Below are 23,228 nucleotides of genomic sequence, written 5' to 3' on the forward strand. Positions count from 1 at the left end.
TTCTAAAACTTGAGGTGAACATATGTAAAATACTCCCTACAAGTCAAGTCAGGGCTCCAACCTGCTCTTGTGGTTGGTTTGCAATATTACCTCGACTTCCTCCTCGTGATGATGTCACATTGTTCATGCATGCCCACAAACTGCTGTCCATTCTGTGGTCTTTGTTGCCAAGGTTGTTCCCACACATTGTGCATGTTGTCCACTCACATATTTCAGATTGGATTCAGGCTTGAACATGTATGGATGTATTTGAAAAGTTGACATTTTAACTTAAGAACAAGAGAAAGAAATGAAATCCTACCACTACTGTTTGTTTATGTAGCATCCAGAACCAAAATTGGACAATAAGAGCGGAGTGGGCTCATCGGGAAGGGGGTCTGACTGAGACTGGAGGTAAAATGGCCTTTTAGAGACTGAGGCTGCAGATAGAGCCAGTATAAGATAAATAAGGACTTTTTTGAACTGTAAATCATGCAAATATATTCTAGTAGAGCCCCAGAATATAAATAAAGAAATGTGCATGACTCCTTTAACCATAACCCAGTCTTTCCATAACCTTAACCAAGGAGTTAGTGGCAACAATTTAAAAAAAAAAAAAATTAGGAATAGTCAATAGTTGTTTATGAAGCCACTAACAAACAACATATTTTATCATTAAGGTATGAGGACTAGCTGGTTGTACTCCATACAGTCCGTTGCTGGCAACTGGTGTATTAAAGGCATTCTGGGCTTGAGGCTGACTGTATTACTGTCTTGAACACTCTCAGTCCAGACACCAGTCAGAGCACCATAATGAGGGCAAAGCAGCAAAGCAATGAGACAGAGTGTGGAATCTGGCCGTGAAGGTTAGGCCAATATATCAACACACACTGGGGGTCTGACGGGTCTCTGAGCATTTTCCTCCGGTTTATTTTCCCTCCTTCTTCCCCCTCTTTCATCACCTTCCTCTGCACCTTTGTTGGTTGATGTCTGACCTGGCCTGCAGGAGTTTTGAAGTGACAGACTACAAGCTTGTCCCATGTCAAAGGGCATTGTGATGGGGGGAAATATTGGTCACACATACACACATGCATGCACACACACATACTCTATACCGCGGCGATGGTGGATACGTATGCTGTCAAAGTCGATGCAGTATAAATTTGCCTGTGGCTTGTTACACTCGTCTGCATCTTGAACTTTAGTTTTTGCAGCTCTGCAAAATAATTTAAAAAATGAAACTGACATGTTTTTGAGAGATCTATACAGTTTGTTCTGTTGTGTTACACTTCATAAAAAGAAAAGTACATTTGGTTTCTATGCAATTACTACAATTCGCATAAATAAAAATGATCACATTAACAAATGGACACACTTTGTGTCATCAGATCTTAATTTTGTTAGTGAGACATAGAGTTGGTCCAGAACATTTGAACAAATGTGTACACCATAGATTGTAGCTACAGATTCATTAGCATTGATTTATATTCAAGTCAGATTTTACTTTAATGGCATCCTTTGAGTCATTTCTCACTGTAACATAACAGTTGCAATCGTATCTTAGCAACAAAACAAGGACACAGTGATGGGAAGGTGACCTTAGAGTGTGTGTACCTGGGTCTCTCTGGAGTCGTGCAGAGCAAACTGTGAAACTGCTGGAAATGGATTTGGAATTTGATCAAATTTCATCAGCATCATTTACTTTATATTCCACTGTCTTTCTAAAGTAAAGAGCACAAAGAACAAATTTACTGACAGTTAAGTTGCAACTTTTAAGGTATATGAGTTAACACTACTGTCCTGCACACTGCAGCATTAATCACGAAACAACTGTCAGAGGAATAACAAGTAATTCCCTCAGCAGCTGGGGCTGGGAGATGCAAAATACATCCATCTGTGTATCACAACCTGAATGGAAATATGACACATTATACATTTTTTTGAGGAATATTTACACTGGTCATCATACAAACATGTGTAAAAAGTGTTTTTAAAATGCTAAGAATGTGGAAATATCACAGTTGCATCATCGCTATTCCTTTCTCTTTTCCCTGGAAATAACTTTGCATTCAGCACATCCAAGGAGTGACTGACCACATTATGAGTCGTTATTTACTACCATGGTATTTGAATGATTTCATGATGACAGTCAAGTATTTAATGCTGAAACAAATGAAGAAAAAATAATATAAAACTGTGAGAAACACTTATGATTTATTTATAGATTATTTGTATGCAAATCACATCTGGCAAATGCTTAATAATTTTAATGAATAGGTAATAAATGTATCAGCAAGATGTTCTTTACTTATGCCCTTTTATATGGTAATTGCTTGAGTTAAGGATTTTTGGAGGACGGAAACATGCTAGAGTTGATGTTACATAACACATTTCATAGAGTATCTACAGTAGATTAAAGGGAATATATTTTTATCGGTGTAATATTAGAATACATATGCAATGCCTGAAGAGGAAAAAGAATTTCATGTCATAACCTCCTTAAACCTGAAGGTTATCTCACCAACCATAACCTATAAAAACTAATGAAGTCAGAGCTTAGAAACACCTTCCTGATCCAAGTGGAATAGGCTGGAGGAGATAAGGAGGAAAATAAATTTACCCGAATGTGCAAGAGATAGACATATTTCATATTTCAAACAAACATTTCTGTTTGTAATCTTTAAAACAACAGAATTTGTTAACAGCCGGGTTTGTCAAAGGGATTCCTACAGTTAGGAGTGACATTTTAAAGCATATGGCACCTCTTTAAGTCTGTGGAAAAGAACAGCCGGTAGAACCTTCCCTCTCTCAACTCCATCTGAAAGGAAGAAAGAGGCTGTTGAATATTCATGACCATATTCATGACAGCATAAGGTATCCACTGGGATGTCAGAGGGGCAGGTCAAGGCTTTGAACGTACTTACCTCAGTGAGGGTTCTGTTAGATAGCAGCCCACAAGAGGTTTAGGTAAGAGAGCCCAAACTCTCTGAACCTCCATGTTGTGTCAAAGGTCAATGCTCCGTTGACCCTGGCAGTTGGGATACTGCAGGGAGCCAAAGGACAATCAAATTAAGACAGTCAGAGGTTCTGTTTGTGTATGTGTGTTCGGGGTCACTGTCAATATCCAGTCCCACACGTTGAGGGCATGTGGCCCGTTTGCTGTTTTGTATTCGCTTCAATCCAGTCAGTCAATTGTTCTCTCAATAAAAGATTATGATGAATTTGTTTTGTCCCAAAGAATCTACTTCCCCCCCTCTGCTCTTTTCACTTTGTATGAGTCAAGACAACAGACTAATTGGTGCATTAAAACAACCTGAAGCCTGAAATAAAGTGAGGCGGAGAGTACAGTCTCAAAGCTGCGTGAGGATTAGAAGACAGAAAAGAGTTGAAGACAGAAAGAAAGAGGGAAGCAGTGATAATGAAGAGAGAAACAAAAAAGACGAGAAAAAGGGAACCCGAAACAAAGAACAAACATGATAGGGAAACAAACTTAGCAAGCAAGCCGAATGAAAGACACAGCCAGCCTTCTAGCTTGTACAGAGATTTGTGAGTGTATGTGTTAAAGTTTTATATGTGCTGGAGACAAATTGCAGCACAGAGAGAGCATCTGAGCTGGGATCAAACAACCAAAGAGACGAGGGGGAGGCCAAATCAGCGGTGGCTCCAGACCTGGCAGGAACCTCACGTCTCTTACATACCAGACTCTCACACTGAGCCTTGTTTGTTTGTCTGCTTTTCTATTTTCATCCTCCGTTCATCATCACAATAATACCCCTCCTTTCTCCTTGGCCAAAAACTCCTACAGTATATCTCATCCTTCTTCTTCCCGCACTCTCTCTGTGGCCAAAAGTGATTTTTCTTCTCATGTTCTCCATGTTGCACTCAAGTTACCTTACGTTTCAAGCACAAAGTGACACGAGGACAGATTGTGTTTCATAATGAAGTAGGCAAGATGCATCAGCTGTAGTTGTAATATTCTGTAGGGTGCTGTGCTTGAGCACCTTGCTTGTACTTCATACTGTATAACATACATTATAAATAGTGCATATTAGCACAACGTTTGACCCTGTTACATCATCCAACCTCAGATGCTTGCTGAAAATGTCATACCGTTTTAATACGTCAGCAAATTAGTGAAGCCACATAAAAAACAAAGAATACATCACAGTGTTCTGTCAGACTATGTGATTTTCTTTTTAGTTCATTTCTGCTCACCTTAGTGTGCAATCAGCTTATTTTCACTAAAATTAGCCTCTTCGGTAAACTTGATTCAAGTCAAATTCAGAGGACAGACAATTGATGGAAAAAATGAGTGAGCCGTGAAATGCCTTTTCAGATATTTTCCTATGCTTTGATTACAGTCTTGCGCTTCCTTTGTAACACAACAACACTGATATACAGCTACCAAATGGCTATAATGTGGTGCTGAGCCCATCTCTTACAAAAAACCAACACAATAGACCATAAAGTAGTGAAAAAGCTTTGTGATAAAACTTTGATTTCAAAAGCAGTTTAAAAGAAGACACTGAGACTGTCAGTTTGATCTCCTTGATCCAGGGTGGTATAGACCCCACTTCAGCCCCTCTAGAGTTTCTGAGATGCCAGTTTGAGGGTATCTTGGCAGCTGGCATCTCTGCAACTGTCTTGCATCGTCTGGCATTCACCCTGCCTGCAACAGCTGGAGGGGGGGCGGACTGACAGTCACAGACAGCAAAGATCAAAGAGAAGTAAAAATGGAGGGACAGAGCCCATCTGTCAACCCAAGCAGTCACATCCTGCTCAGTGCTGTACAATGGCAGCTGGCTGGAGCCCTACGCTTGCTTGGCAAAGCATCAAGTCATCCTGATTATTTGCATCCACCCATACCAGGTCTAACAGTAGTTCAACAAGGAGATACCAACAAAAGATTAATTACTTTACTTATTTACAAGATAATTGGGCCTAAAAGCCAATGCTGGCTCAAACATCTTAATGTAACTGAGTGATGTTGTAGATGAGTTTGTCACACAGCAGAGATCTGAGTTAAATATTTATGTATTTATTCTGGATTGATCTTGTGTTGTAGTATTTGCATGTATTTTGAGTTATCTTGTGTTTATGTAGTTTTGCTTTGCATGTTAGTTGCTTTGGATTTCTTTGCATGTATGTTGACCTGCCTGTGTGATCATGCCAGATCACCCACACCTCTGCGCAGTCTAGTACCTCTAATTAATCAATGCATGCAGATCCCGGCAAGCAGTGGGCCAGGGAAGGCGGAACTGTACCTCCAGAGAAGGTACAACTGGCTACCTGCCAGAGGTCAAAGGCGGCAGCAGGAAACAGAAAAGAGGGCAGAGAAGAGAGCATGTGTCAGGAGGAGGAGGCGGCGGTGTGAGAGTTCCTGAGGGGAACGACAGAGATGCTAGGTGTGTGTAATTTTGGTCATTGATGGCTTGAGTATCTCTCTCTTTCAGCATACCCATGGGCGCATCTTTTATTTATTTATTGTGTTGACATTTTTACCTTATTGTATTCTCATTCTAAAGTTTTGTACTAAATTATTATTTTATTAATTTCTTTCACGTGATCCTTGGTTACCCAGTGCTGCTGTCTGCCTGATAAAAGAACCTGAACATAAAATTCCTAAGGCTAAGTTTATGTGTGAGATGATGGACCTCTGATACTAAAACAATCAATCCTGGACACTGGTGGTGTGCTGGGTGGAGGACTGTCACTGATTTAAAAACAGTGGTAAGACAATAAACATAGGGAGGTTATGACTGATTTTGAAGTGGCCTCTAGAAAAGAGGGAAACAGACTGAAGCAAAGGGAATGTCCTCAGAAAAGCAAAGGAAATGTTTCGAATAATGGGAACGATAACAGAAAGGCTACACATGAATGTAATGTACTGACAGCAACCTTTTTCCAGAGTGATTATTTCAAGTCCGTTGATGAACTTTTGCTTAATTGGAAAAACAATTTATGGCTATATTTGTGCCTTAGCATAGCAGCATTTGCAGGCTCTTATCTAACCTTTAGCTTGTCTTTTTCTCTAACCGCGTTTTGGTGATGGCTTAATTATGTTCAATAAATGTGTTTTTGCTTTAGTGTTTCAGCTTTGCATAAATGTGTATTCATGCTTGAAAATTACCTTGCCATCATTTTCACTTTTCATATTTCCTTTGATGTCAATACATTAATTTCAGATGGCTGTGATGAATGCAATTTGCCTGAGTGATCAGTCTCGTTAGCTGTGGTGTGTGTGGGTGGACCGGGTGTGTTCTCGCTTGCACTCCCTCTGCCTCGTTCTGTGTTTATGGGTGAGCAGAAATGCGGTTCTCTGGTGATCATTGACACAAGCATGGGCAATGAGGTGAGCTCAGAGGTGCACTGAGACTCTGCTCATTTAGGAAAATCAAACAAAGACACAACATCAGCTTCACAAAATCTTAAAAAATGTGGTTCAATATTTTGAGTAATACACTTATTTGCTGCCGGAGAGTTAGATGAGAATATTGAAACCTATATCTGGTGTAACTGGAGACAGGAAACTGTTAGCTTAGCAAAAAGACTAGAAACAAGGGGAAACTGCATAGTTTAGCTCTGTCCAATTTAAACAAAATCAGCGTACCAGCACTGCTAAAGATCACAAATTAACATGCTACTCTAATTTGTTTAATCTGTAGGATCCAGGAAGTTACTGGTCCCAGCTAAGAAAAAACTGAATTGTAATTTCTTACGCTTTTTTGTTTTGTTTTGTTTTGTTTTTGTATGGATTAAAAAGCTAACCAGCTGCTGGCATAGCCTTATATTTAACAGACAGATATGATATCTTCTCATCTCTGCCAGAAAGCAAATAAGTGAATTTCCCAAAATGTGGAACTATTCCTTTAATATTTCAAGGTGTGTAAGTTTTATGTTCTTACTCATAGTGAATGCTATTCATTTCTTGCACAAGGCTCCTTGTGTCTTGATTTAGCTTCTTTGATGACCGAAAAAAATGATCACCTAAAACTAGAAAAATAGCAACAAATTCTCCAATGGCTCTTTGTTGGAAGCATTCTAAAGTCTATGACTTGTTCAGCACATGCAGTTTGACAGGTAAGGTTTGAGCATGTGTCATCTTACATATGAAGAACAAACTGTATATAGTTTTTTATTTATGTGTTGAAAGAGTATATGCATGTCTTTACAATTCCTCACGGACAGCACGTTGATGTAGTAGCCATCCACCATGCCTGCTGACGTACTGTGGCCATACCGTGCTCTCTAATAGCTGTCTGCTCCAGTCTACCTGCCCTGTCGTATCTATGTCTCATGGATGTATGACAGCCCTGAAGCTGTGCAGTGCCACCATCATGGAACACTTGACATCTTCATGTATTTATGACTCTATTAAAAAGCTGCACAAGGACAAGGGGGTAGTGTGTGATGGCGTTTCATTCTTCCTTCTCCCCCTCCCATCGTACTCCCCCTCTTTTTTCCCATTTTTCTCAGTCATTAGCTCAGATTTATGTAACCACCCGTTGATAGAAAGTAGATAAATGTAAGGTTAATATAAAACCGAGTAGGGATATTTGTGGTAAACATAGAAATTTCCTGTCTTTTGTCATTTTTAGATGACATGTATTTCATTTATCACGACCTTTAATGTATAATGCCTAATATAATGAGTTACTGCAGGCTAGATTCTAGCATCTATAAATTATATCAGTGAAATGATTTGAGAGAATATTTGGGATTTCATTAGAATACAAAGACTGATTATTTATTGGCATGCTGTGCATTTGTGAAAGGGTAATAACGCAGTGCATATATTAAGCTACAGTATAATGTACCAGGTGGTCCATGAGATGTCTGTTGTCTGGTGGGTGTCTATATGCCTGCTGCCCACACGGATTTTAAAAGGCCAGACATGTAGCCGTATCAAAGGGCAGAAGAAAATGCAGTTTTACAAGCTCAGAGAGGCCAGTTTACTGAAAGCCAGCAAACACTTGCTGAGAAGTTGCTAAAGATGATGACCCTTTGACACACCAGTGCTTGTGTGTGTGACTAAAATGATCTTTATGAGGACAAAGAAGTCAGCAGTTATAAAATCACAACCCTCACACATGCAGGGAGACAAATGTGTGATTGCATCTTTTGTGTGTCTGTGCGTGTCTTCTGCTCTCAGTTCAATAGGCCCATTTCACCTGTCCTTGCAATCATCTCCTCCATTCAAGAAGACGCTCTCATTACAACCATGCCATCTCACTTAGGCCAAAAGATCATAGAAATCTGGTTGCTGCATCGTATATAGCAATGATATACTTAAATATATGCCAGACTTGGTTCTCAAATATAAGAATGTCAAAGGGGGGGAAATCAGATTTTTGACCATGTGCAGCGTCAACAGCAGTTTTACACTAAAACATGTTACTGCAGTGCATGTAGCGTATCCTCAGATTTCCTGCCTTAACCTGATTTCTCCCAATAACATGGCTTTATGTAAACACAATGACATTTTGAGGATCCACTGTGGAAAGCACATGGCATACACATTCACCTCCTCTCACAGATAAGCTCGTAGCAGCTTAAATTTAAAGAAAGAGTGAATGGTATGCAGATCACATGAGACATCAAGTGAAGAATACAGACTTCCACCTCTGTAAACATAACCAACAATATCCTAGAGAACAGGTACCAATTACAGAGACTCAACTTAAGTATCTGATCAAAGACTCTTTTGATGACAAAAATTGCAGCTACATCAGCTTAGAATAGAAATTCTAACTGCACCATATTTTTTCCTTATTAGATTCATTATGAGTCATTATGTGCACTTTCGCTATTTACTGTACGAGCACAATGCTACCCGCAGTATATGCCTTTTCTGAAACGTGTAACAGCAGCACGTGTAAGCTAAGCACCCACCAATAAAGAAATGTCTGAAAAAAAGAAAACTCAAGGCTCAGTAACAGGGGAAAATACTATATATTAAATAATCTTTCACCAAACTTCTCAAGACCCTTCAGTACATTTCAGCCAGCGCTAGCATTATGAAAGCAACAGTCCGAAAAATCCATGGAGGTTATAGCAGCCTATCCACCAGTGTGCTCATAGATAAATGTAGAGCCTGAATTAATGCAACTTTGTAGTTATGTAATGAACTTCAAATACTAAAGTTTTAGTAATCGGAGCTGTCACAAAGTAGTGTAACATATTGCAAACAAAGCTATAATTATAAAACAGCACAGTCTTTGTTACTGCTGTGAAAGAGCTGTGTATGACATGAGTCTTGTCTCTTTCACTCTGCATGCCAGGTTTTTTTTGCAAAAACCCACTTTTTCTTGTGCTTGAGACAAAGAAGCTCCAAACACAAAATTAGCGAAAACTACAGTGTTGTTTTTTGCTGTAATGGCTCAAATAAACCTAAATTGGCAATAAATTATGTGTGATGATAACTGGCACATACATTTCAAGTTCACTTAAGTTAAGTATATACTATATTCATCCCAATTTGAAAAAATATCTGAATACTGTTTAGATTAGGGTGTGAAGCATACTTTGCAATGGCATGAGATGATTATTGTCACTGTTTGCATTTGATTGACCCATAAGGTGGCCTAGTCTATAGTCATTCTGAAGAGTCCCTTAAGCAATTTTGTTATGTATTACTCTTTTCTAACTAGCATTGTACCATCCTATAAAGATATTCACCATGTCTTAAAGGGTAGAAGAAATGTGACCCCAACACAATACACAGATGTTAACATTAGAAGAGATCAGAGCGGGTTTCTCAAATAAATATCATCTACATTAAGTGTTCAGTCACTCAATAAATCCCCCTCAGAGGTTTATTAAAAGTGAGATATCAAAGTAGCCTTCCAGACAGAGGGGAGTAGACAGCTGTTTAGCAGGCAGTTAGCACCACAGTCTTGTCAAACAAACAAAAATCATAAGAACACACATTGATGAATACACACTCACACAAACCGACACATTATACAGTACTCTGGAGAATATACATAGCAGCTATTTAAAAGTGGTGATAATGACTACGTTACCCACCAACACCGTGGGAACCCGGGCCTGAGGGGCCCATGGGATTCACCAGAGAACTGCTTCAAAGCCCAGCCAAAATAAGATACTGGGTAACATGAATTAGAGGCTACAGCACCAATGAAAAAAAGACAATTAAATTGAAATAACTGCCAATAAAGTTGAGGAGTGGTTCAACTTTCTTTCCTTCCTGTAATTTTTGCATGCTGTGTGTTCACCTCAAGAATGCCTACATATGTTTAGGGGAATTGCTGTCTTTAGGTTACATGTTTTGATTATCTCAAGGCAATGGAGGAACACAGACCAAGTCCCTGTGTTATTTAAACCCAGAGTGTATATCTGTCTAATCAATCAATGAAAAAGCCTTTGGCCATGACATGTGCACACAAACACATACATACAGAAGACAGGGCTATTGCTGTCCACTGCAGAGAAACCACGCTCCTCCCACTAACTCTCTACTTATAGACAAATTAAGACATTGATTGCCCTCAATGTACTTAAACTTGTATTGATTTGGCTCAGCTGTCTGAAATTACCTCCAACCTGCATACCTCACGGACACACTTTGACATGGACATATACACAAACATTTATGACTAAAAGAATTGCAGAATGCTAAGTTTACCCATAGAGATCATGTTCAGCACTCCAGCGAAACCGCTGTCACAGCCAGAATTGGATCAACACAATCCTGCACATGAGTGCATGCACACACACACAGAGCTTGAACACAGCTTTGAGGCACACAATCCCTTACAACACCTTCTGTTGATTCATGGCAGTACATCTATCTTTCGTGCCTCTCAGGTGTTACTCACAAACACACACACAGCTATACATTCAAAATAATTGAAGATGCATATTCGCAAATACTCTGTGGTAGACACACACACACACACACGCACACACCACTGCCCCAATGTAATTGACTGGCTCCGCTGGGACAGAGCCTTGGGTGGGGCTCAGGTGATGAGGGGAAAAGAGGTTGATGAGTCTAAAGCACCTAAAGAAATTACTTCTTTTCTCTCTGCTTTATATTCCTTTTGTGTCACTCCTTTTCCGTGGTTTTTCCCTATACAGCTCCAGATGTGATAAATGAGTCACTTCGACTGTGTGCGCTACAGTCTTAAATCATATGCGCTTTTTTTTCCCCCAAACAACCTTCTCTTACATGAGGAGAGAATATGGCCTCCAAGGACAGAAAGAAACTCCTTTCTCTTCATGTCAAATATTGTGTGTGGTTTAACTTGACTTCTTCACATTAACTAGCAGTATCCCCAGGCTACAAGCACAGTGTCCTTGTAAAAGTGTGGGTTGGACCCTAGGATGGGAAAATGTGAAGTGGAGAGTGTGGTGTGAAGTGATTAGGTCTTTGTCCAAATGCCTCTGGCTGCACTTCGACCGACTTCTGCCAAGGAGACAGTGGAGGGGGGACAGTGACAAAATGAAGGGGAGCAGGTAGGTTAAAGCTCAATTAAGCAATTGCTCTGAAATTAACACTGAATCAGATGACTGCCTGGTACTAGCACCGATCCCACTGAGAATCAATACCTGAGTCTGAAGCTTTATGCTGCTTTTAGCTCATTTTTTTAGGTTTTCTGGTCTTACTTTTGATGAGTAGCAAAGAAAGAGGACTCAAGAAGGACACACAAGGTTTTTTATTCATTTTTTATAACTGTGTCCCAATTCTATACTACTTACTACTTGTATACAGTGTGTACTATATACCTATACTACTTATATATAATCGTTATGGTATACTGTTTTTACGGTTAGTATAGAAGAAATCAACATTCTTTGCCATTTTATACTAACAAGAAGACAATACCTGCTCTGTCAGATGTCAAACTGTGGCACAGCAATCAATTTTTTTTAATATACATACTGACTGCTTTAAGTATATTTAATTTTGTTATGTTTCCACACTCAAAACTCGCTTTAGTATTAGTATTAGTATTAGTATTAGTAGTATACTAGTATAATATTAGTAGAATGTAGAAAATAACTACTTTAACATTGCATATAACATTTTATAAATATCAATTTATTATGGATGTATAATTTATAACTTTGACCTGCTTCAACCCCGTCAAAGGTTAGCTTGACATTATGTCATGCGTCTCCTCTTCTCACGTATTCATTCTATGCCAGCTAGCTAGCATAGCTACGATGATGAGCTAACTAGGCATGCAGTATCCTAGCAGATAGATTGTCAAAAATAATTCCGCACATTATAGACCCAGACCAAACAGGCTTTATCACAAACAGACATTTATCTGATAATGTAAGACGAACCCTGAATATAGTAGACCACTCACAGAAAATGAATACTCAAACATTGATCCTCACTTTGGATGCTGAAAAAACCTTTGACAGGGTGTCATGGTCCTTATTATTAGAAACCTGTGTTAAGTTCGGTTTCCATGACACTTTTATCAAATGGATCCAAGCAATGTATAACACATCAAGAGCACAGATCAGAGCAAACGGGACCCTGTCAGATAGCTTTGAATTAAATAGGGGAATGAGAGAAGGGGATCCACTTTCACCTTTAATTTTTGCGATCTTTATTGAACCCCTGGCAGCATACATCAGAGCGACCAATGAAGTTGAAGGTGTGAAAATAGCACAGGAATATCACAAATTGGCCTTATATGCAGATGATGTGGTTCTATATATCACAAACTTAGAAAAATCATTACCAATACTTATGAAAATTATTAATAACTATGGTTTAGTATCAAGGTACAAGCTAAATATGCAGAAGTGTGAAGCAATGGTTTTAGGTGCACTTGTCAGCAAAGAATTGAAAAAGGAATATCAATGGAGATGGGACATGGATAGAGTCAAATATCTGGGAACTGTGATACCAAAGAATATGAAGTTACTATATCAAGTGAACTATAACTGTTTGGAGGCACAAATAAGGCAAGATCTGAATCGGTGGAGAACTGTTTCTCTATCAATAGGTGGAAGAATAGATGCAATCAGAATGAACGTACTCACCCGTTTTTTGTTCTTATTCCAGACAATACCTCTGTATATAAGTGCAAATGCTTTTAAAAAATGGGACAAAATGATAAGCAAATTTGTATGGGACAGTAAAGAACCAAGAATAAACTGAAGACACTTAAAATGGCTAAAGAGAAGGGTGGACTTGTTCTCCCCAATTTACCCCTGAATTTACCCCTAACACACAAGATACAGCTTTTAATACATGGGCACAAAAAGAATTAACAATATTTGGACAATGCCTAAATGAAAATGGAATACTGACATTCGAATCTTTAAGGCAACATTAACATTTACCACACTCCTACTTCTTCCGATATTTACAAGTGAGAAGTTATATTCAGAATAGTAAAATAGGAAGGAAGATCAGCAGTGATCTTCATCCACTTGTGCAATTTCTGATAAAGAATTATAGTAATATCAGAGTGCCACATCAAATCTCAGCAATTTACGCTATCTAAGAAAACAGCCACAATCAACAAGACATAAGAGTAAAATTAAAATGGGAAGAAGAACTTAACATGAACATATGAGTACACTTGGAAGGAAATGAATCGTAATCTACATACAACCACTGCATCTCCTTATTGGAGAGAGTATGCATGGAAAATACAATCACACTACTTTTTAACACCAGCTCAACAAGCTAAATACAATTGTAATATATCACCGAACTGCTGGAGGGAGTGTGGTGGACCCTATGCTAACTTTAGTCATATTTTTTGGTTTTACCCATCATTACAATTGTACACAATATACAGAAAGAAATCAATACTATCTTAAATTCTATCTGAATACAGACTTTGTGCTGTTAGGCAATACAGTAGACAAAATACGGAATGAAAATGATAAATACCTGTTAAGGATATATAACAGTATAACAGCACTTAAACAGATAACAAGAAACTGGCTCCAAAAAACATGTCCTACTACAACATTGTACAATCAAAGTCAGTACTGTAAAATTGTCATTATTTATTTATTTATTACTTTAATTTATTGTATAATTTATTGTATGATGTATCACCAGGTGACACACCCACACACATTATTTATGTATATCATTAAAAAAATGGATTGTCATCATTACATGGGCTATACAACATAAGTAAAAAGTATGAAATGCCATGATGATAATAAAAAATAACTGCGCATGCAGTAAAATACAACTTTAATAAGCAGTGGGAGGAAGAGTTCTTCACAAAAGTAAAAGAAAAGTCTTATTTGTGGAGCAATGGCAAAGCGGCACAACATAGAGAGGCACTTCAATACATGCCGCAAAACCTTAAATGCTAGCTACCTGCCAGGCAAATCATTACAGGTAGAAAAAGCCTGTGAGTTAAGACATCTTTGGGCAAACAGCAATCTTTTTTCACTAGGCCAGTGAAAAAGTCCCAAGCAGCAACGGAAGCCTTGTTTAGAGCTACACAGAAAGGAGCAATGATGCTGATCACAAATATCTTCAAAGACGAGAAGAATGGGCCCGAAGTCATCTCTGCTTTTTCCGACATCCAACTGGGGGTAAATACAATCACCAGAAGACTGTCAGCTGGACCAAGATCTGAGTATGTGCAGGTGGTTTATCATCCAGTGCGACAAGTCAGTGGACACCAGCAGTATGGCGCAGCTAGTTGTGTTTGTACGAATGGTGTTCCATGATTTCTCCACAAAAGAAGAACGCCTGACACTACTGCTACTGAAGACAACTACAAGGGGTGTTGATATCTACAATGCGGTGCAGGGGTATTTCGTGGAGAAAAAGGTACTGTTGAAAAAACTAGTGTCTGTCAGTCAGCTGTCACACAGGCTTTGTCATGCAATGCAAAGGTGACCCAGATTTCACCAAATTTCTACATTACCACTGCATCATTCATCAGCTGGCGATATGTGCAAAAGTGATGGGCTTTGATCATGTAATGACTCCAGTCATGAAGATCATAAACAGCATCTGCTCCAAAGCTAAACAACACAGGTCATTCAAAGTTCTGTTGGAGGAACTGTCAGCTGAATATGGTGACTGGTTACTACACACTGTAATCCAATGGCTCAGCAGGGAAAGAATTTTGCAGTGTTTTTTTATTATTTTTGGGCGAAATCAAAGAGTTCATGGAATCCAGAGTGGAGCACGCCTCGCTGCTTCAGGACACTGAGGGGATACTAGACCTTGAACTGTGAACTGCAAGGAAAAGGCAGGACTGTCTCTGACATGATCAGTGCTGTAAACACATTGAAAGCCAAGATGGACATTTACAGATAAAGTCAGTGCTGAATGACAATGCTTCTGCATCTGGGGCCTTCAACAGGGCTGCAGAAAAGTACTCCCAACTCATAATTAGCAAGAGTTTGAGGACAGGTTCTGTGACTTTGATAAGCTGGAGCCATGTGTGTTATTCATTTCAAATCCTTTCATGCAAATGAACATGACATGCATTGCTGAGGAACTAAGTGCAGCATTCAGCCTGGATGCTGGTGAGGTAAAGATGGAAATTCTCACGTTGCATAGTGACATTAACCTCAAAGCCCAAACTTTTGGTGCCTTGTGAACCCAGAAAAGTACAAAGGTGTATGCACAGCAGCTATGAAAGTTGCCTGTCTTTTTGGTTCAACCCATCAGTGTGAATCAGCCTTTTCTGATATGAATTTCATTAAGAATAAACACAGAACACGCCTTATTGATACACACCTAAACGACTCAATCAGAGTTGCAGTGTCAAGTTATATCCCTGATTACAGTGCACTTGTAAACAGTATGCAATGCCAAGCTTCCCACTAAAAGACCTTTACAGGTGTTTATAGATGTTTTCTTTTGAAACATAAAAAAGGAGTTTAGGAACTTTAACTTTAAACTTCAATATCATTGTAAATGTGACAAATGTGATATTGTATGACTCTCAAATGTTTTAACAGATTAATTGTTGAGATTAACAGAGAAATCATTAAACTTGCATTTTTAAATACATATATATATATATATTTGTTTTCTTATGATCAATTGGATAAACATTAATATCGATTTCGAGGAATCATTAACATTAATCAGTGAACACAGACAGTCTCCTAACATATGTAGCCTCTTAAATGTATAATATTCATTATTTAAAAAGTAAACCGAGCAAATTTATATTATTTAGGAAGATTGTATCAAACAAGTAGCCCCCCATATTATGCTCTACCCTTCAGGTAGCTCTCAGTCTCACAAAGGTTGAGACGGCTAGCTGCCTCCATCGACCACCACACATTTCACAACAAAACGCAGCATGTTGCTCCCCGGCCACACCACATTGAGCCTACCACTGTAAAGTGTAAAGTTGGTGGTGTGCAGGTACGTACAGTGGATGGGATGACTAAGTGGGAGTGAGAGATGCTTTGATGAAGCATGGTGCACAACACAACGTTAGGGATCTTTTATGTTATGTTAAGATATTACCTGCAATAGTGTTGCGCTGCTACTTGATCACGCTGACAAGAGTGTGAGCAACAGAAATTGATGGGTAGGCACCTTACATGGCAGCCTCTGCTATCAGCGTATGAATGTGTGTGTGAATGGGTGAATGTGGCATGTAGTGTAAAGTGCTTTGAGTGGTCAGAAGACTAGAAAGGCGTTATATGAGTGCAGTCCATTTACGGTTTACCAAGGAATTTCTGATTCTTACATATAGAACCTTTAAATTTTATTAATTATAATTTCATCTAAATGTGTCAGCTCTCTACTTGAAAGAATTACCAACCACAACCATGATAAATAAAATGTCAAACCCTAAAATAACGTACACTGTTAAAGTAGTATCCATCTCCTATCATGGTTATCTCTTCTTCTCATTTGCCAGGTCGATTGGAAGGCGGCTGTTCTGGTCGACTGTTGGTTATCATGTGGTACTGATGGTGTCAAAAAAAAAAAAAAAACTGTTTCCAAATTATTATTTTTTACAGAAATATTTTTAAAAATAGTTTGCCGTTTAGGCAAACAAGAAACAGAATCTTAGTTTAATGTTTTCTGCATGAAGGATATCTTTCTATTTAGATCTGTCAGGTAAAAGTGAATCTGGTTATTAAAGTGCAGCTCCTAGAGTCTGGTTTAGGTGCCCTGTTGCTCCAGTAAAGTATGTCAGTATACCTTTTCCAAGTCTCCTGCTGACTTGATGCTCAAGGAGCTGCTCTGTGATGTCAGGGCTAGAACTCTAGAGACAAGCCCAAGCTGCTGTGGGTCTGAGGGATGCATCACTCTCTTCCTTGGCATCCCCTTGTCATCAGCCAGCCGTCCTCTCAAGATGGGTCTCTGCAGGTCTGGCATGCACTGTAGTCCTTTGGAACTGCACCAGTATATGTGAGCTTAATCTCTTGGAATTTTTGCTCCAGAATTTGCAGTACCTAAAGAAAAAAAGACAACACAACAAGTTGTACATGATGACACTTAATTTGTAGTAGTTTTTGTAGAAGTTGTATTTGTAATTGTAATTATAAATACAGGTAAATCAGTGGTTTAATACGGTAATTGGGTTTTACACATAGCAAAATTCCATCCCTGTTTTTCATTGCTGGCCTGTGGATATGATGGTTATAATCCAGGCCTGCAGGCAGGACACAAGCCTCATACACACAGGTGGGCTGAAGGAGAACCTCTTGGACATGTACATAAAAATGTGGAGTGTAGGTGGTTGTTGCCAATGCTGGAATAACAACTTTTTCTCCAGGATTTTCCACCACTGAAACAGGCTTTCACCATCTGAACTGCATTTGTAGAATGACCCATGCTTGGCTTAAATCTCCTGTAACGGGCTAGATATTCTAAAGCCTGAATACAGAGCCAAGAGGAGGTGCAGAAGTCTAGTGTTCTCTCAGACAACTTGAATAACAATATGCAAAGGTTATTTTTGCCTGATGACGCCAAAAATAAACTGCTTTAAGCCTGTTGTTGTTAAGTAAGCAACACCTTACTAGTTATCTAAAAGCTGCCTTAAAATTGGAGCTGATTGACAGCCTACGCATAACCGCTTATTTCCACCAACATACATTTTTTAGTTATTTATGAAATTAAATACAATAAACAAACACTGTATGTGACTGTAACAAAACAGAAACAGTCATCAAAACCAAAACCCCATTCTCAATTGTGTCTCAATTGTGCATCATTGCAGCAAAACTGTTACCCTTTACCAAAGAGTATACTTGCACAAGATGCATGTGTTGGCGTTGTGGTTATCCGCCACAATGGCGTTTACCAAAAAGTATGCGCATACAAGATGATACGTTGGCATTTTGGTTGTCCGCCAGAAACTGTTATAAATGGACTTTCATGCAGTTTTAAGCAACATTTTTACAATAAACTTTTAGATCTTGGTCGTTTTTAACTGTAACTTTTAACTGGAAGAAGGATTTTAGTCGTTGGACGTCTGGATCTTCAGTTATCAGAGAAACAAGCTGAGCAAACATTAGCAGCAGCTCGGCTAGCAGCCCCTCCTGGATGTCCTGTGCCTGCCTAACAACAATGAAGAAATTGCTTTATTCACTGTTTTTACCTGTTTTAATCAGTCTGTTTTAGTCTGATTTAGTCAGATCTGTTTTAGAAGTAATCCCAAGCCAGAGAAGCTGGTTGTCTAACAATAAAGACAACTCCCATGATCCTGCACTACTTCACAACGTCATCAAACTTTGTCTTTTGTTATCGTTTTGATTAAGAGACCCCTAGCAGCAGAAATTAAATATTGTGCGTTTAAAATCAAAATGGAATGAATTGCACGCACGTTTTTCTTTTTTTACTCACAATGCAGAGTGTAAAGACAACAAGAAAACAAGAATTAAATGTGATCGAGAAGATGAAGACTGGGATAATTGGAGGCAGAGATGGAACCAGACGGAACTGAAACATATAAAAAGCGATACTAAACTTATGATGACACTGTGATGCTGTGATGATCTGAGCACAAATGAGGGCAATGTGCTCATTATCAGCAATCAACAGACACGCCTGTTATATGACTTTGCTTTAGAAGTACTGTAGGCTAAACTTGTGCGCTAGTTTGGCAAACTATCCAGCAAACTGATTCACTTGTAACTAATGTGATGATTAATGACTCCATTGATCATACAGTAAAACTGCTTTATTGTTGCAAAATAATACCGTAAATTTTATTGTGTAGCGTACACATTTACAGTTGAAAAACACTATGTACTTGTTAAAAAACACATTTGCTTGGTGTACTGAAAGTAATATAACCAATGCAGTGCATATTGGCACACAAATGGCCTACACTCGGGTACAGGTAAAGCACACTAAATGAGTGAGTAGTACAGCATGTGAGAGTAGGAGAAAGGCCTGGGTGTGTTGGGGAAAGCTTATTCTCTATATCTCTGATAAAGAAGTGCAGAAACCCAGTAGAGAGAGGAAGAGCTAAGAGACAGAACACCCACAGTCAGCCCCTCTCTCACTCCCCCTAAGGCTGTGCCATTGATCTGCCTGCCAGCTACACTTAAAGTGGTTTGGGAGAGAGCAGAAGAGGGGGTTGTGAATCACATAATATCTGTCGTATGACCTGTGATTCATACGACAGGTGCATGGCCTATAGCATAACTTGTACTCAACCAAAAGGTGAATTAACAAGCTTTATTGTTACAATTAGTTTTAATGTGTTTTTGTTTTGTTTTGTTTCATTTTTTATGTGTAATGTTATTGTAAAATGAATACCATTGAGTTTTGGACTGTTGACAGAATAAAACTAGCAATATGAAGACTTAATTTAGGCTGTAGGATAAAGCGATGCACATTTTTCCACTACTGTCTGATATTTTATAGACTTATTATATAGACAAATTTATAAATTGATGTAAAAAATAATCTGATTAATTTCAGAACAAAAAGCAAATAAAACAATTTGCAGAAGGTTAACATGAAAAGAAACAGTTTTACAAAGGTCAAACTGTATATAGACACAGTATCCTATACTATCTGTCAGACTAGTACCTGTCTGGGTTACATGAGATGAATGCCCTTGTTCAGTCACTTTGTAGAGTGTCCTATGAAATTAAAATGCATTTGTAACAGTAAGTGCATATATATATATATATATATATATATATATATATATATTGTTCCTCAGCGTTGGCATTGATCCTACAAGTCTCTGAACTCTACTGCAGGGATGAACACCATTCTTCAAAAAGATATTCCCTCATTTGGTGTTTTGATGATGGTAGTGGAGAGTGCTGTCTAACACATCAGTCCAAAATCTCACAGGTGTTCAATTAGGTTGAGATCTGGTGACTGCGAAGGTCATATGTCACAGCCCGGCTCATAGGCTGCGACAAAATATGGGAAACCAGACGAGTTTTGTAACTTAGGATAAGTGTTTATTTACAAAATATAGTAAATAAACACTTAATAATAATAATGTAGATATAGATATAGAGATATAGATATATACACACACATACAGGTATATATAAGGTATAAGAACACCATGAACGCACTACCAACTCTGAACCTGCTGATCTGTCTCTTTCTCCGCCCTCACAGTGGGAGATGAGCAATAAGAGAAGTTTCTCATGGGAATGAAGAAGGAAAGAAAGTAGCCCTCTTCAGTCATGCCTCCCTGTCTGCTGGCAATTACAGCTCCATTGGCTGAATCATTAGAGTAATTTACTTACAAAGTGCTCCATACTCCACTTTGAAGAGTCAAACTGGCCCACCATTTCCCTCCTGCATCAGACCAGCATGCACACATTTCGACCCAGTCGATATAAATGATTGTCTTCTTTTGCTCCCTTACAGAGCCAATCTTTAAAGTTCTCTGCACTCAGGTGCAGTATTTGTAATACTCGCAGGACCTGCATTATATGTAGCAGACTTAAACTGCTTTATATAAATATGCCTAAAAGAGCAGAGCGATTGTCACAGTAGTACAGTGTTTATTTTTTCATTTATTTTCATTGTCCTTTTTTGACATTAACCTCTGACCAGCAATGGAAAACACTACAAAATTGGCCTAAAATCAATTGATTCTTGAAAAAACAGTAATAATACAGTTTGGTGACACGTATAATGTGTGGCTGTTAACAAATCTGTAGTTGGTATTACTGCTCCTGGTCATCTACATTTCTGTGTTAATAATTTTATAAGCCATGTTAATTTGATCTCTTTTTGTGCCCTTAACCATATTTTGCAGATGGGTGTGTGTGTGTGGTCATCTAGGCTCTATCAGCAGTGTTCAATACACATATTACACATAATTCCATGTTCATTACGTTTGTGCAGATTGGATTGCTATTTGCAAGACCCCTATAGCCATCACTCACATAGGAAAAGTGGCAGATGGAGGCTACAGTTTATACATACATTCACATCAATATTATAATCAACCAACCGGACATGGAGGAACAGGATAACTGATAAACAGGGTAATGATTAGATTAAAAAAAACAAAAAAACAACAAAAAACAAACACCAAATACACATAAACACACACTATTAAACACCAATATCCTCCATTCCGTTTACCCCAGTCTGTGTGGTATATGACATTTGCCAGTAAATCATTTTGTCAATTAATCACGTGTCAACCAGGGAAAAGGAAATGGCAGGTGTTGACTGATATCGTTTATGGGAAAAAACGAACAACTGGATACCAAGAATGAGCTGGGGAACTTATGGAGGAAGAGATTGGGACTTCTGAGGAAAAGCAGTGTGCTACAATCTAACAACACTTGGCCTTGATTCAGAGAGAATTCCAGAAGAGTAGCTGCACCAAAAATGAGCTCCTGAATACATCTCAAACTTGGACCTAAAAAAAGTGGGACATTTTGCAAAATAACCCTCAAATAATCTGAAGAAAGGACTCTCAAGAAAAAGTAACAGCATTAATCAGCAAGAACAGAAGAGGAAATGTCATCTTTGGACAAAAGCTAACAGAAGAGTTATTTTATGAAAACAAGAAGACAAACTTAAAAAAATTAAAGGATCCTTGTTGGTATCATTAATGTATCTGGTAAACTGTATGTAGTTTGGGAGGGAGGGGGGGGTTGTTTTGTTTTTTAGCCAGTGTTGATGGGCTAGAAAAGCTAGCCTAGCCTAGCTCCCCTTGGAGTAAACAAGCGGTCGCCATGGAAACTGGTCAGCAGACAGCTAAGCACAGCACAGCCCTCAGAGCGGAGTGCAGGGACATTGACAACCCTGCTAAATGTAAGAGTGGAACAGATACGGAGAAACACAAATAGAAGGCAGGAACACAAAGAGCACAAAGAAGGAAGGAAGAACAACCTCATATTCTTCACTGATTCCTTCTACATCCGGAGAGATACTCTGTGCAGCGATTATGCATACATATCTAGTGAGGGCATTGGCTCAGGAGGCAGATTAAAGATCTGTAAAGATGAACACCTTGACAAGGATGACCCTCTGCTTACTATCACATATTACACCAAAGGAAAGGTCATGGTCCAAGGGAATGAAGCCAATCTGAGGTCCTTTGAAGAGACATTCCCCCTGTTGAACGCTGAGGTGGACACCAAGAAGATCAGTGTCCCCTCTGACAGTGAAGATGATGAGAGCCCACCACCTTGTCCATCTCTGGCCCTCCCACACCTGCCAACTCCACCAACCAGCTGAAGGAGAGTATGTCACTGCTAGAGCTGGACTTTGCTGAATTCAAATAGCTGACCCAACCCAGACTGTCTGACCCCCCAGACAACACTCTGCAGCAGCTTAAAGAGGAGCTCCAGCAGCTCAAGAGAGACAACCGGGCCTTGGCATCTGACCTCAGAGGAAGTGTAGAGGCACTCAAATAGGAGATCAGTGTGCTCCGTGTTCAGTTAGCCAAAGTGACGGAGAATGCTGAGAATAAAGAGAGGAGCTTCACCAGGCAAGTCCAACGCCTGACAAACCAACTTTCATCAGTCCCCACAATAACAAGTACAGAGACACAGACTCTCCCTGTGAGTGTCTCAAACCCCTGCCTTGTCTCTGTTCCACCCGCTCTGCTCTGCACCCAGCCCAACAACACCCTGGCACATCCTGATACATCCACACAGCCAGCTGCAAACTGCCAGCTCTGCCCATCTCAGCTTCCCCCTGAAGAGCAAGCCCAACAAATGGTCCTGCTGGCTGACTCTAATGGGAAAATCCTGGCCACAAACAAGCTTTTTCCTGGTAACAAAGTGCTGTCTAAACGCTTCAGCACCTCATTGTGGTCTCCACCCTGCTGCCTAGGACAGACACCCCTCCT

General features: G+C 39.2%; 1 long non-coding RNA gene across 2 annotated transcripts in view; it reads right to left on the reverse strand.

The window, feature by feature from the left end:
* Nucleotides 1-1,993: 1,993 nt before the first annotated feature.
* The window catches only part of LOC137168390 (uncharacterized), a 42,744-nt gene continuing 21,509 nt past the window's right edge, over nucleotides 1,994-23,228 (reverse strand). Inside the window, exons 2-5 of one of the 2 annotated variants that reach the window (XR_010924273.1) lie at nucleotides 17,129-17,382; nucleotides 2,904-3,022; nucleotides 2,742-2,797; nucleotides 1,994-2,568 (exon numbers count right to left, since the gene is read on the reverse strand). This is a non-coding gene — a long non-coding RNA (uncharacterized lncRNA). Of the gene's footprint in view, nucleotides 2,798-2,903; nucleotides 3,023-17,128; nucleotides 17,383-23,228 lie in introns of both variants that reach the window. The other variant, XR_010924272.1, reaches the window with a different exon arrangement.

Source organism: Thunnus thynnus, chromosome 17, assembly GCF_963924715.1.
Source record: "Thunnus thynnus chromosome 17, fThuThy2.1, whole genome shotgun sequence".
Lineage (NCBI taxonomy): Eukaryota > Metazoa > Chordata > Actinopteri > Scombriformes > Scombridae > Thunnus > Thunnus thynnus.